Genomic DNA, 12,768 nt, shown 5'->3' on the forward strand with positions numbered 1-12,768 from the left:
AATACTGAGGTACAGAATGCCTTCTTTGCCTTGGTCTTTACCAGTAAGGCCAGCTTTCAGAAATCCGAGGACCCAGAAACCAGGGGGAAAATCCGGAGCAAGGAATATTTACCCTTGGTGGAAGAGGATCAGGTTAGACAATACTTAAGCAAACTGGTCATACGTTTATACTGGTCAGTTGATGGGCTCTCATGGGATGCACCCAAAAGTGCTCAGGGATCTGGCTGATGTCATTCTGAGGCCACTCTCAATTATCTCAAACAATCGCGTCGACTGGGAGAGCTGCCCAAGGACTGGAGGAAAGCAAAAGTCACTCCTATCTTCAAGAAGGGCAAGAAGGAGGACACAGGGAACTACAGGCTGGTCAGCTCACCTTCATCCCAGGGAAGGCGATAGAACAACTAATCCTGGAAACCATGTCCAGGCACATGAAGGACAAGAAAGTAATCAGGAGCGGTCAGCATGGATTCACCAAGGGGGTCATGCTTGACCAACCTGATGAGTTTCTATGATGAAATAAACAACTGGCTTGGTAGACAAGGGGAGAGCAGTGGATATTGTCTACCTAGACTTCAGTAAGGCTTTTGACACCACCTCCCATAAGATCCTCATAGAGAAACTAAAGAAGTATGGGCTGGATGAGCACATAGGCAAGTGGACTGAAAACTGCCTGAATGGCCAGGCGCAGAGTGTTGTCATCAGTGTTACCAAGTCTAGTTGGAGGCCAGTAACTAGTGGTCAATACTGGAGTCCAAAACTGTTTAACATCTTCATTAATGACCTGGATGATGGGGCAGAGCGTACCCTCAGCAAGTTCACTGGTGACACAAAACTGGGAGGAGTGGCTGACAAGCCAGAGGATTGGGCTGCTATTCAGAGGGACCTCGATAGGCTGGAGAAATGGGCTGAGAGGAATCCGACAGAGTTCGACAGAGGGAAGTGCCAAGCCCTGCACCAGGGGAGGAACAACCCCAGACACCAGTACATGCTGGGGGCCACCCAGCTGGAAAAAGGCTTGGCAGAAAAGGATCTGGGGTACCTGGTGGACACCAAGCTGAATGTGAACCAGCAATGTGCTCTTGAAACAAAGATTGACAGTATCATGGGCTGCATTAAATCTGCTTTTCCATACTCCCACATTTTAAGATACATCTATTTACCGCAGCCTTAGTTATTGCCGTATTCCTTAACAAAACTTTCACCAGGTAGAACAGTCCACTATTTACATTTTTAAGAAGAGAGGTAATAGAAATAATCTGAAAACAGATCATTCAGAGGAAAAGAAAGGTAACCAGATATTACCTAATAATTTCTTTGCTTCATATCAAGGTCCTTTCTATGTTACCACCTGGTGCAATCTCTAATTTTTTAAGCTACATGACTCAGAAAACATTTACATTAAGAACACTGGAAGGGGAAAGATTCAGTAACAAAAACAGAATACCAGTGACTTTCAAGACAATTAACTTGAAAAGGTCAGAAATATTTTGGCACTACCACGCTATTGTGGGTACTTACCAGAGCCTTCATTTAAAATCCAGGCTGTTGGAATCAACATTGCTACTTTCTGACTTTTCTTCAACTCACTCACTGGAAATTTCTAGCTTACTTCAGAAAAAAAACCTGAACAGTTTTGTAAGAAGAACAGAGAAGATGCATCAGGTATAGGTAGGCAATGATGTTTATAGTATCACTGTTCTTTCTACACTTCATTAAATTTTCACGTTTATAGTGTCTCACATGGAAGAGGATCAATTCAGATATGGACAAAACAAACTGGCTCCTGTTTTACAGCTACTACAGGTGCTTTACCTCTTCTAAAGACTGAAGACAAAGCTGTTGCAGTCGAAATAACCTAGATGAAAGTGACATTTGCTCAGAGGACAGCTATTTCTTATGTTATGGATACAAAAATTGGGGATTAAAAGACCAAAGCTTAATATCATAACGCTCAATCTCAAAAATGGCACATTAACAGGTATCCAAGAAAAACTAAAATCAGAAGATTAAAAAAAAGCTTTCTTCTCATACCAATATGATGCATGAAGCATTCCCCTTCTCAAGCTTAGGGTTAGAAAAGGGTCTGTCCACACAGGTCAAAAACACTACGGGGACTGTCCTATATACACAGACTGACAAAAGAACTGTATTTAATCAGCATTTTAGCTCCCATGCAGGCATAAGGGGCCTAATCTTATGTATTATCTTTGATTACAGGATTCTTAGCAAAGAAAAGTAAACTATATCTATTTTTACTTAGAGGTATTTACCTGGAAATGTTTATCTTCATTTCTCATTAGAAGCAACCTTGCAAGCATCTTTGACACTTTAACTGGGATGTACAACAGAAAAATCCCTATTATTATCTCAAACAAAACAGTTGAAAGGACATCCAGAAAAAGAACTTAAGTGAAAACCTGGCTTCATTCAACATATTCCTGTTGATATTAATGAAGCCAGGATTTCACCCATTGATACAACAGAAAATATAATATCTGCATATGACAGTGCCCAGGATTATCTTGTTTGTTATACAAAAGAATACAAAAGGGAATAACATAAAATCTTGTGGACAGAATATGGGATTTTCAGGTATAAATTAAAAAACCTGCAGAATTTAATGAGTCTATTTTCATTTAACATTTGTAGTTCTCTCTGATATCCTCAAATGGAAGATACAAAGAAACACAGAGCATAATACTGTTTACACAGTGTATATATTTGTTGATTACATATGTATTGTGCATGACATTGTTATGATATATGCTAATTAATAAATTGGATTAAATTTTAATCCAGTGACAATGGCCAAGGGGCAGAATTTTAAGTGGATCCTATTAAAAATGTTCTTTCTTCACAATCTGTGGATTATATTAGAATTGCTGGGAGTTTTTCTATTTATCATTTACTCCTTTCAGAAAAAGTGAGCCTGGGCATTCTTACCATATCACTAGTACCCTGCTGTGACAATTACACTGACTTGATGGGTTCGAACAGCAGAAAAAGAAATTATCCTAAATTATCCTGGGTTTAATTTGAAATACACAAGTCATTGCAGTATCAGCAGTAGTTTATAAAATTAACGTCAGGGAGGCTACCTAACAGTTGTTTATTTTTAAACAATCTCACGTATTCAATTATTATGCCCTCGAAGGCCAGTGCTCATGCCAAGCATTTTTGCATAGAAATATATACACATAGATCTGTACCTCTGATTTCATTCAGAAAGTAAATATAATATGTTTAAAATTAGCACTTTTTTTTGTTTGGGTTTAGTTTTTTTTTAACAGACACAGAAAACATAATTATGTGACAGTGCTATCTAGAATCATGTAGAGGCAGAACCTATGGAACTTTTATAGCACATGTTGAGCTACTGAGCTACGACAGTCTATGTTTTTATTCCTCTCAAACTTCAAACCATAGCTCTATGCAGCCCTGGTAATGCATATACTTGTGTTCTGACTTAAATTTATAGATCATCCTCACAGAGATTCTGCAAATGAACCTCAAGAATGACATATATATCCTCCTCTGTTCCAGCTGAAAACCATACACACAGCTTTGCTCCATGGTACACTAATACCCAAGTCCCGGGACTATTCTAGAATGTGTAAGTCAGTTGTAACAAATGACATGATGATCCTCAGAGGCAGACAGTTAATCACAAACAGCTCTGTATTAATACCAGTGTATTAGTAAACAATAAAGCATAAAACTCCAAAACAATAGGCCCTTGCTGTTGCTGAGGATAAAACAAACTCCAATACAAAATGTATGACTAAAATCCCACTTAAGGAGCTGTGCAAATATTTGGGCCATTAGTGTACACTGCATTCTTTGCTTCTGCAGCCCCTCTCTTATCCAGTTTCTTTCCAATATAGCTTAGTGTCAGTTCAGTTACACCTGACCAAGCTGCAGAGACAGCACAGTAGACACAGCTAAAATAAGCATAGCTGCATATCAGTGCATGCAAATGCTAATTGCATGTCTGATTGACCCATAGACATTTCTTGCTTTACATTACTAAGTGTATCGGGAATTGTTTTCATTCCATTTACCTACTAGCAAATTTGACCTCTATCATGTCATACCTTCCATATATTTCAGAATAAATGCAAAAAACATACAGTCCCCAGAAAAGGAGAAAAGTGTGCATCACAGGTATTTATGCAGTTTGTGATTTTGTTTCGCACCAAAGTGCATTCCAAAGGATGACCTAATCAGTGTTATCACAGCATAATTTTTTTTTATAACTTGCTATTATCTACATTATGCATTATGCATTATTAACAAAATAAGGAAAAAAACCATTTGTTCTTTCACACATTGTCCATTTTTAGGGCTCCAAAGTTCACGACAGAGACTGAAGGCTGAATAAAACAATGTTGTGATGTAGTTTCAGGTCACTATCATAAATGCTTTAGCATTCACATTCTGAGCTGCATAATAGAAAGAAAAAAGACTTTATGTATCACTTATTCAACCTTCACAGCACCTGTGTCAAAATTAGAGGTAAATGTAAATTTGCCTTAATTAGTGCAAACAGCATATTACACCAAGCCTCTCCATATGTATATTTTCTCTCCTTAGATTTCATCAGGTGTTTCACAGGTATCTTTCATTACTAGTAGGTCCAATATGATCAAGTTAAGTAAATATGGGAATCCTGTTTACCCACTGCTTTGCTTGCCTTCTCTCTTTCATAAACACTAATACCAACAACTGAACCTGAAGATTAAAGTGCCAGACACCATCACACACTGGTCTTACCCAGCGACCACACCTACCTTCTGAGGATTCTTCAGCCTTACCAGTCACAGTCACAGTCTTCCATGTTTTGTAGCTGTGGGTTGTTAGAAAAAAACCATAAATTTGACTGTGCTCCTGCAAGTATTTCACTGAATACATTTTTAAATAAATAGCATAAAAGTGTTACCATATATATGGCTGTGTTTAATTTTTCTGTACATTTCTATAATTTCTAACTACCTGCACTTATTATTTATATTCATTAAAAATTTAAGATCCTGATAATTTATTTTATCTAATATCTGACTACTTGCAAATGTTTATAACAATAATTTACCCTATTATCACATCCCTTTTTCTTTAAATGCTCACTGACTGCTGTATCTTTTATCTTAATTCTCAATATTTCCTTTCCTTGCCTCCAACTTTTTCTATAAACCAGACAGGTTTCCCTTAGCCTGCCTACCTCTTCCTACATTTTCACACTATGTGAAAATATTCTGCACAGTTCTAAAACTTAACAAGTAATAAGTTATGCAGAATGATCTACCTATCAGCTCAGGTCACTGCATCTCTGGACTATTTTCCTTTCAGAAAGGAGTAAACCTTCCAACTGAACAGTGACTATTTTTCCTAGAAAAATATTACGGTTGTTATTTTCCTCATGCTGCCTCTTCCTTTAGAATTGGTATTTTAAACAGAGTAATAGTCTATTTACATTATTGCTCCTTCTTGACATTAAATGTTGTATTAAAAATAAAACCTTACAGAAAAAGTTCCTCATCAAGCTTTCATCTTTTCCCTTATGTAAAAATCTCATGTACTAAATGATGCACAACTCTTACATAACAATAACATGATCATGTAATTAACTGCTGTATTACTATACAGAGATTCAAAGGAAAAGAATAAAATCCACATGAGCAATCACAAAGGTAGTATAGTGTCTGAGAGGAAGACTTTAGAATCAAAATAATGTTTCCTTTTGAACAAAGGTCTTCATACTAGAGTGGGAGATGGGATTGTGTCTCATGCTTGGTCTGGTAGAACAGAAGTAAGTATATAGATCTTCTTCTCCTCTCCTCTTTTACCCTTTAAGAAGCCTCGGGGAAAAATGGATGTATTGTTGGGGCAGGTGATCGATCATGAATCAATCACACTTTCCTTTCAGCATCATTCCTTTCTGCTGTAGGTGCTTCTGCAGGTCCTGAATGTTCCCAATACACATTGTTCCATCACAGCAGCAGTATGGACTTGCAGTCTTTATATTCAGTCATTTTTGGCAGTCTACAAAAATCTCTTTCAGAAATGCAAACGAAAGAAGGGAAATAGTAATTTGTAACATTTTATATTTCAATGAGAATTTCAAGATCTACAAAAGACCTGCCTCTAGCTGCAGGTCTTTGACCCTGACAAACTTCAAAGGTTGGTGAAAACAATAAGGTATTAAAGCTTTGAGGAAAAAAACCCCAACTTATTATAATAAATCTTACATGATGGAAAATGTTAGGCAATCTAAAGAGATGGTTCACTATCAGCTCTCCTAATAATGATTCCACATTTCTTATTTTGTTTCTTTCATAACTAAATTAAGAGTTCAGTGTTCATTTTTACTTTCTGGCTAATGAGGTCTGTTCTCCCCCAGCAGTTAAAAAAATTGAAAGTCCTTTAGAGGCCTTATCAGAATATGTAAGTTTTCAACTCCTCGCGCATGCTTACAGTACAGATAGAAAGAATTCAGGCTTTTCGATCTGACAGTTAAACATGCATCTGGTGTAATAAATATGCTTTTGGTCATTATAACTGTCCAACAAAATTCTCTCTATTCTGAAACTGTTATTTCATACTTATTGATGAGGTTTATTTGAGGTTTCTTTGAACAAGCTAAAAGCTTTTCAAAGTATTGATATATTTTTGTTGCACGTGTGCACAGTTCCCAAAACCCTGAAGGCAAGCTTCTAGATGTTTGTACAATGGTAAAAAAACTTTAAAAAGCCTATACTCAATGAGTTCTATGAACACACATGGATATCACACAAAGCATTTTCCATTTCCCTTCAGTAATCTCACAAATGCCATTATTAATATGTAGTTACTTTAGTTACCCATTGAAAATATCACTCTGCATTTTCTATATGTATATCCTGGCAATTGCTCTGGCTCCTATTACAGGAAAAAACAAGTGCTTTTAAAGTTTTTCAAATTAAATCCCAAGTCGTATGTTTAAGTGAAAATGACTTAAAGACTAAAGAGCTCTCTGTTTCTTCTGCATGATCAGTTTAAGTTTTAGCTGAAAGCAGACAGGGAGAAGATAGTTAGTGCTGGAACATTTACTCTGACTAAAATAGCGAGATGAGTGCATATGTTAATACCATTGAAGAAGCAAAATTTGTGAAGTGGAAGGAAAGAAGCAGCTCCATGAGTCTATGTAGAAGCACTAGCTTTAGATAATGATTTAAGAGCTTAGGATTTCTAGCTCAGGGATGCAAAAAAATATGCTACAAGACATGTCAGAACTGCTTAAATCTCTTCTCTCAGACACATTATGTTCAGTAGACAAGGAAATTTAGGGCAATACTCTTGTGGTCAGGAGTATCAGTAAGCATAAAAACCACTGCAGATCTACAGACTAAGCAAGCTTATCAGCTACGTCATTCAGCTAAAGTCAGAAGCAACCTAATGTGGAACTATGTACAGTTAATGTGTGATCAAGCCACACAAATTATCAGACCAATCTGGCTATATACAATTTTTTTTGTTGCCTGATGATTTTCCATGACCGTGGATAGAGACTATAATTTTTACTACCTGACTATTTTTCAGGACTACACAGGGGACTCTATTATGCAAGTCTTCATCAGTGACAATTTATTCTAGGCTGGCTGGCATCAAAAGGAGCTTTAACAGCAAGGTAAATCTCCTAAGTGACCTTTTTTGAAACACAAGGGCTTACAAGGAGCTGCTATGCTTACAGAGCAGGAACAAGCCACCACTAACGTTGTTCTCAACAACTGTCCTATGATGATTCAGCAACTTTTCCAGCTTGTTTTTGAAGATCTTCCAGACTGTTAAGATCTTTCTTATACCTGCACAGGCAGGCTTCAAGGTGTGTGTCTCGGTTAGGGAAAGAATTCTTTTTGCTTTAAAAAAAACTGTGCTAATTTTTTTCCTTCATGCTCAAAATGCTGAGTAGGTTATTTTCCTTAAGCTTAACTTATAATTCTATGTGCAGTTTTATTTATGAAAAGTCACTATATAAAAAACCAGTCCTTTCCTCTAATTTCTACTGTATAACCAGCTTCATGTACCAGTCTCAATGATTAAAATAATACCTTAACGTTTTTTACTATCAGCTTTGCAGAGCCAATTCAACTTTAAAAGAAAAATCCTATTCTCTATTGACCTGTAAATATAATTGGAACTTTTAAAAATCCTTTTCAAATTATGCTACTTGAGGTGTCGTTAACATCAACATTGTTAGCACATAGATGTAAAGCAAGTTTTTTAAAAAATACAGCATTGCACAGCGGAATTCAGGGTAGCATTCTGGCTACCAGATCCTTCTTATGAAACTAATTCATCAGACAGAAGCAACTGTAATTCCTACCTCCAAACTGGTTTCATTATTTATTCACAAATTGACCCAACTTAACATAGACACATTGGAAAATGAACTTGGAATTCTGCATTGATGTTTCTAAATATAAGAAGACAAAGGCCACAGTATTTAGATTAGTAGACAGAATCACAGAGTAGCTGAGGTTGGAAGGGACCTCTCAAAATTGTCTAGTCCAATCCCTTTGCTGAAAGCAGTATCAACTGGAGCAGGTTGCTCACAACTGTGCCCAGACATGTTATTAATATCTCCAAGGACAGAGACTCCACAACCTGTCTGGGAAACCTGTTCCAGTGTTTGACCACTCTCCCAGCAAGCAAGCTGCTTCTTATGTTCAAATGCAATTTCCTGTGTTTCAATTTCTGACCATTGCCTCTTGTCCTATCACTGGGCACAACTGAGAGGAGTCTCCTTTTCTCTGCCCCATCACCTATTTATACACATTGATAAGAACCCCTGTGAGTCTCCTCCAGGATGAACAATCCCAGTTCATTCACAGCATGGCAGATTTTTTAATCCCTTAATCATCTTTGTGGCCCTTCCCTGGACTCGCTCCAAGTTCATATTTTTCTTGCACTGGTCAGCCCAGACTGAATGCAGCACTCCAGATGTAGCCTCACCAGTGCTGAGTAGAGGGGAATGATCACTTTTCTGGACCTGCTGTGAATGCTTTTCCTAATGCAGCTCAGGACGCTGTTGACATTTGTTGCTGCATGAGCTGACTCATATTCAGCTTGTCGTCCACCAGGAACCCCTAGTCCTTTTCTGCCAAGCTCTTTTCCAGCCAGTTGGTCCCCAGCCCTGCTCTGGTGCATGGGCTTGTTCTTCCCCAGGTGCAGGACTTGGCACTTCCCTTTGTTTAACTCCATGAGATTCCTGTCAGCCCATTTCTCCAGCCTACTGAGGTCCCTTTGAATAGCAGCACAACCATCTGGTGTGTCAGCACCTCCTCTCAATTTTGTATCACTTGCAAACTTGAGGGTGCACTCTGCCCCCATCATCCAAGTCATCAATGAAGATGCTAAGCAGTACTGGTCCTAGTATCAGCCCTTGGGTATACCTCCAGTGACTGGCCTCCAGCTGGACTTCATGCTGCTGATAAAAAAAACTTTGAGCCCAGCAGTTCAGCTAATTTTCAGTCCAACCCACTGTTCACTTCTCTAGTCATAACTTACTTCATAAGTTTGTCTAGAGAATGCAATTTGGAGACTGTGTCAAAGCCTAAGATCAAGATAAACAACATTCACAGCTCTCCTCTCATCTACTGAGTCAGTCAACCTTTCACAGAAGGCTGTCAGGTTGGTTGAGCATGACATCCCTTCCATAAATGCATGCCAACTACTCCAAATCACCTTCTTTCTTTAATATGTTTAGAAATGGTTTCCCTGATTATTTGCTCCATGGCTTCCCAGGGACTGATGTAAGGCTGATCAGTTTGTAGCTCCCAAGGTCCTCTTTCTTGCTTTTCTTGAAGATAAAAATGACATTTGCTTTCTTCTAGTCCTTAGGAAGCTCCCCCAGACACAGTGACCATTCAAAAACAATTAAGAGTGACCTGGGAATGACATCAACCAACTTCATCAGCACTTGCCAAGACAGGTCCACTCAGGGACTTGTGTATGCCCAGTTTGTTTAAATCTTCCCTAACCTAACTCTCCTCCACCAAGGGTAAGTCTTCCTTGCCCCAAACTTTCCCACTAGTCTCAGAGGCTGGTGAGAGAGACCAGTCTCAGAGATCACATTTCTATTTTAAATTCAAGAACGTATGACTTTGTTGATCTTGTCAAAGATTACTGAAGATACCAGTACTCACAGTAGCTGTCTGAATTAACCTTGAATAGGGACTTGGCTAATCCTGTCTTGTTTATGCCGGATTCATCTGAATGATGAATACAGTGAGCAGAAACTGAAACACAGTCTCAGTGAACCTTCTGGAATATGTTAATTGCAATACCATTTGAGTGGATGAGAATAAATAAGGAAAATTCATTAGCACTTTTGTTTCTTCTGGACTGAGGAGATTATGATCACGAATTAAACCCTCAGTGTTTAATAGTGCAGAGACCATTATCATGCTCAAATTATGTTACCTCAGTGGGCTCCTCACTTATGCTATGGAGAGGAGTGTCACTAAAAGAAGAATCTTGTCCTTGTCAGGAAAGTAATATAGCAGTATTTTGCAGGAAAGTTGTATGACTTAAATAAAAATCAAATAAGTATTTAAAAACTTAAGAAAAATAAAGAACATGTCAGAAGTCAGATCCCTTCTGTACTGGCAAAGTGGAAAATAGCCTTTTCCTCAAATAAATAAATACATTCCTTCTGGAGGGTTTTTTGTTCTGCAGCAGAAATTGTTTTCATGTTCTCAGAATAATCATAATTAACATTATTCAAATAGTCAGCATCCAAGCAATTAGAACCAGGGATAATGGAGCATGGTGAAAAGTTTTATCTTACAAGGGATCCACCATCAAGGCATAACAGGTCAAAAAGGACAGGTAGAAAACAAAAAGAAAACATTTTATTCTGTCACGCCTTATCCTTGGAAGAGCCACAGGAGAATGAAGTACAAATATGGAGAAAGATTCTACTCAATCCAAAATAAAACATCCATTATATAGCCTTAACTCCTCCCTTAGAATTTATTTTCTAGAGAGACAGCTGTCACAGGTAAACAGACTTGACAAACTTTCTGATTTTCAAACAGAACATTGACTTAGGATCTCTTCACAGGACACAATGCTGCTTGCCAGGTTCATCTGCTAAGATGTCATTTTTCTTTCCAGGAAGAAAAAGGCAAACAAAAACCTCCCCCATGCTTATGATATATTAATTAACCTATCATTTCTAGAATATAATAGTTTGCCAGCAGAAAAGGCTAAAATTGTGAACTGACTTTAGTAAGGTTCCCCATTCCAGATGATAAGTATCTTTAATTAGCATTTAAGCACTATTAGGTAGCCATATTTGGATGGTCCACACAAGTTTCATTAGGTTTGATAGCCATTAGGAGTTTAAAAAGTAAAAGTGTCTTACATTAATCTTAGTCTTCAAGACATATTCTCAAAAGGGCAAGTAGCAAACTCTTGAATACAGAGTCATCTTAACAGTAACGTTTTTCAAGTGCATCTACAATTAGGACTTCAGTGTTGTGTAGGTATGTTTAATCTAGGGTTAAAGTGAATGAAGGTTTAATTAGGCTATGATGAGTTTCACTTTACTATGGTTAGATTGCCACCGTTACCCTCACTGGTCTATTAAAACTATCTGAAGTGTGTCTGACTATATTCCACTGGAGTACAGGCAGCAGACCATTGAGATACAGACATACATGATTATCAGGGCTTTTCCTACAGCTTTATCATCTTCTAGCACTTATGGACTAAGGCACAATTAAAGCAAAACTCAATTAATTTATAATTACCCAGCAATAATGATTATGTTTTCTTTTTCTCTGAACATCTGTCACAAAATATTTTCATCTTCACTGAACATTAGTCAAACACCTGCTTCTCTGAGCTGTGATGCTGTGGGGAATCAGTCTCCAACAGGGGTTTAATATGTGCTGAAATGGGAATGAGGATCTGTGCCTTTAATTAACAAGGAAAAATGTAATAATACAAAAAAACAGCTAACACCTCTTGGAAGCTGCAACGTGAATATAAGTTCTCTTTCGAACCAAATGAGATGAGCCACTCAAAGCCATTTCAAAATAAGGATCAAGAACCAATGACAAGGTTTTTTATCTGAAAGAAAGTGCACTGTCATTAATCTTCAGGTTTCAGAATTCTTCGTGCTCTTTTTTTCTTTGACATGTTTCATTTTCTATAAAATCAGGATACAACTATATCAGAGTAGTTTAAATGCCTTCTGCTTTTTTTGGCCATTATTTGAGATGTGCAATTCAGTCTAGATTTCCTACTCTCATTTCTAATATGTAAATGCTACCTTCTTTTTACAAGAAATTGTCAATTATTTGGATTGGAAATAGATTAAATGTACATGACTAAACTTAGAAAATATTAATATTTTGTTTAATGAAAAACTTATAGGACTATTAATGTCAATAAATGGTGACACAGTATGAACTCAATAAACGGTGACACAGTATGAACTCAAATGTGAGTTTCTTATATTTCACAAATTTTAAGGCTTCTATTACACACTGACAGGTTGGAAGCTGAGAGTTAGTCCTGCCAGTGCTCTAATCTAAATGATGTCAGGGCAAAGGCAAACAGAGATCACCACCTGATGACATTTTTATTAGTAACACTTAGGTCAATTTGTATTACGCTCTGTTCAGAATATATATGAAATTAGGCTCATTTCCTAGCTGTTACAGCCTTATCAGTGTCAATTTCTAGAGACCAACATGGTTCCTGAAAACAGAGAAATAGAGA

This window comes from Buteo buteo, chromosome 6 (genome assembly GCF_964188355.1).
Source record: "Buteo buteo chromosome 6, bButBut1.hap1.1, whole genome shotgun sequence".
NCBI lineage: Eukaryota > Metazoa > Chordata > Aves > Accipitriformes > Accipitridae > Buteo > Buteo buteo.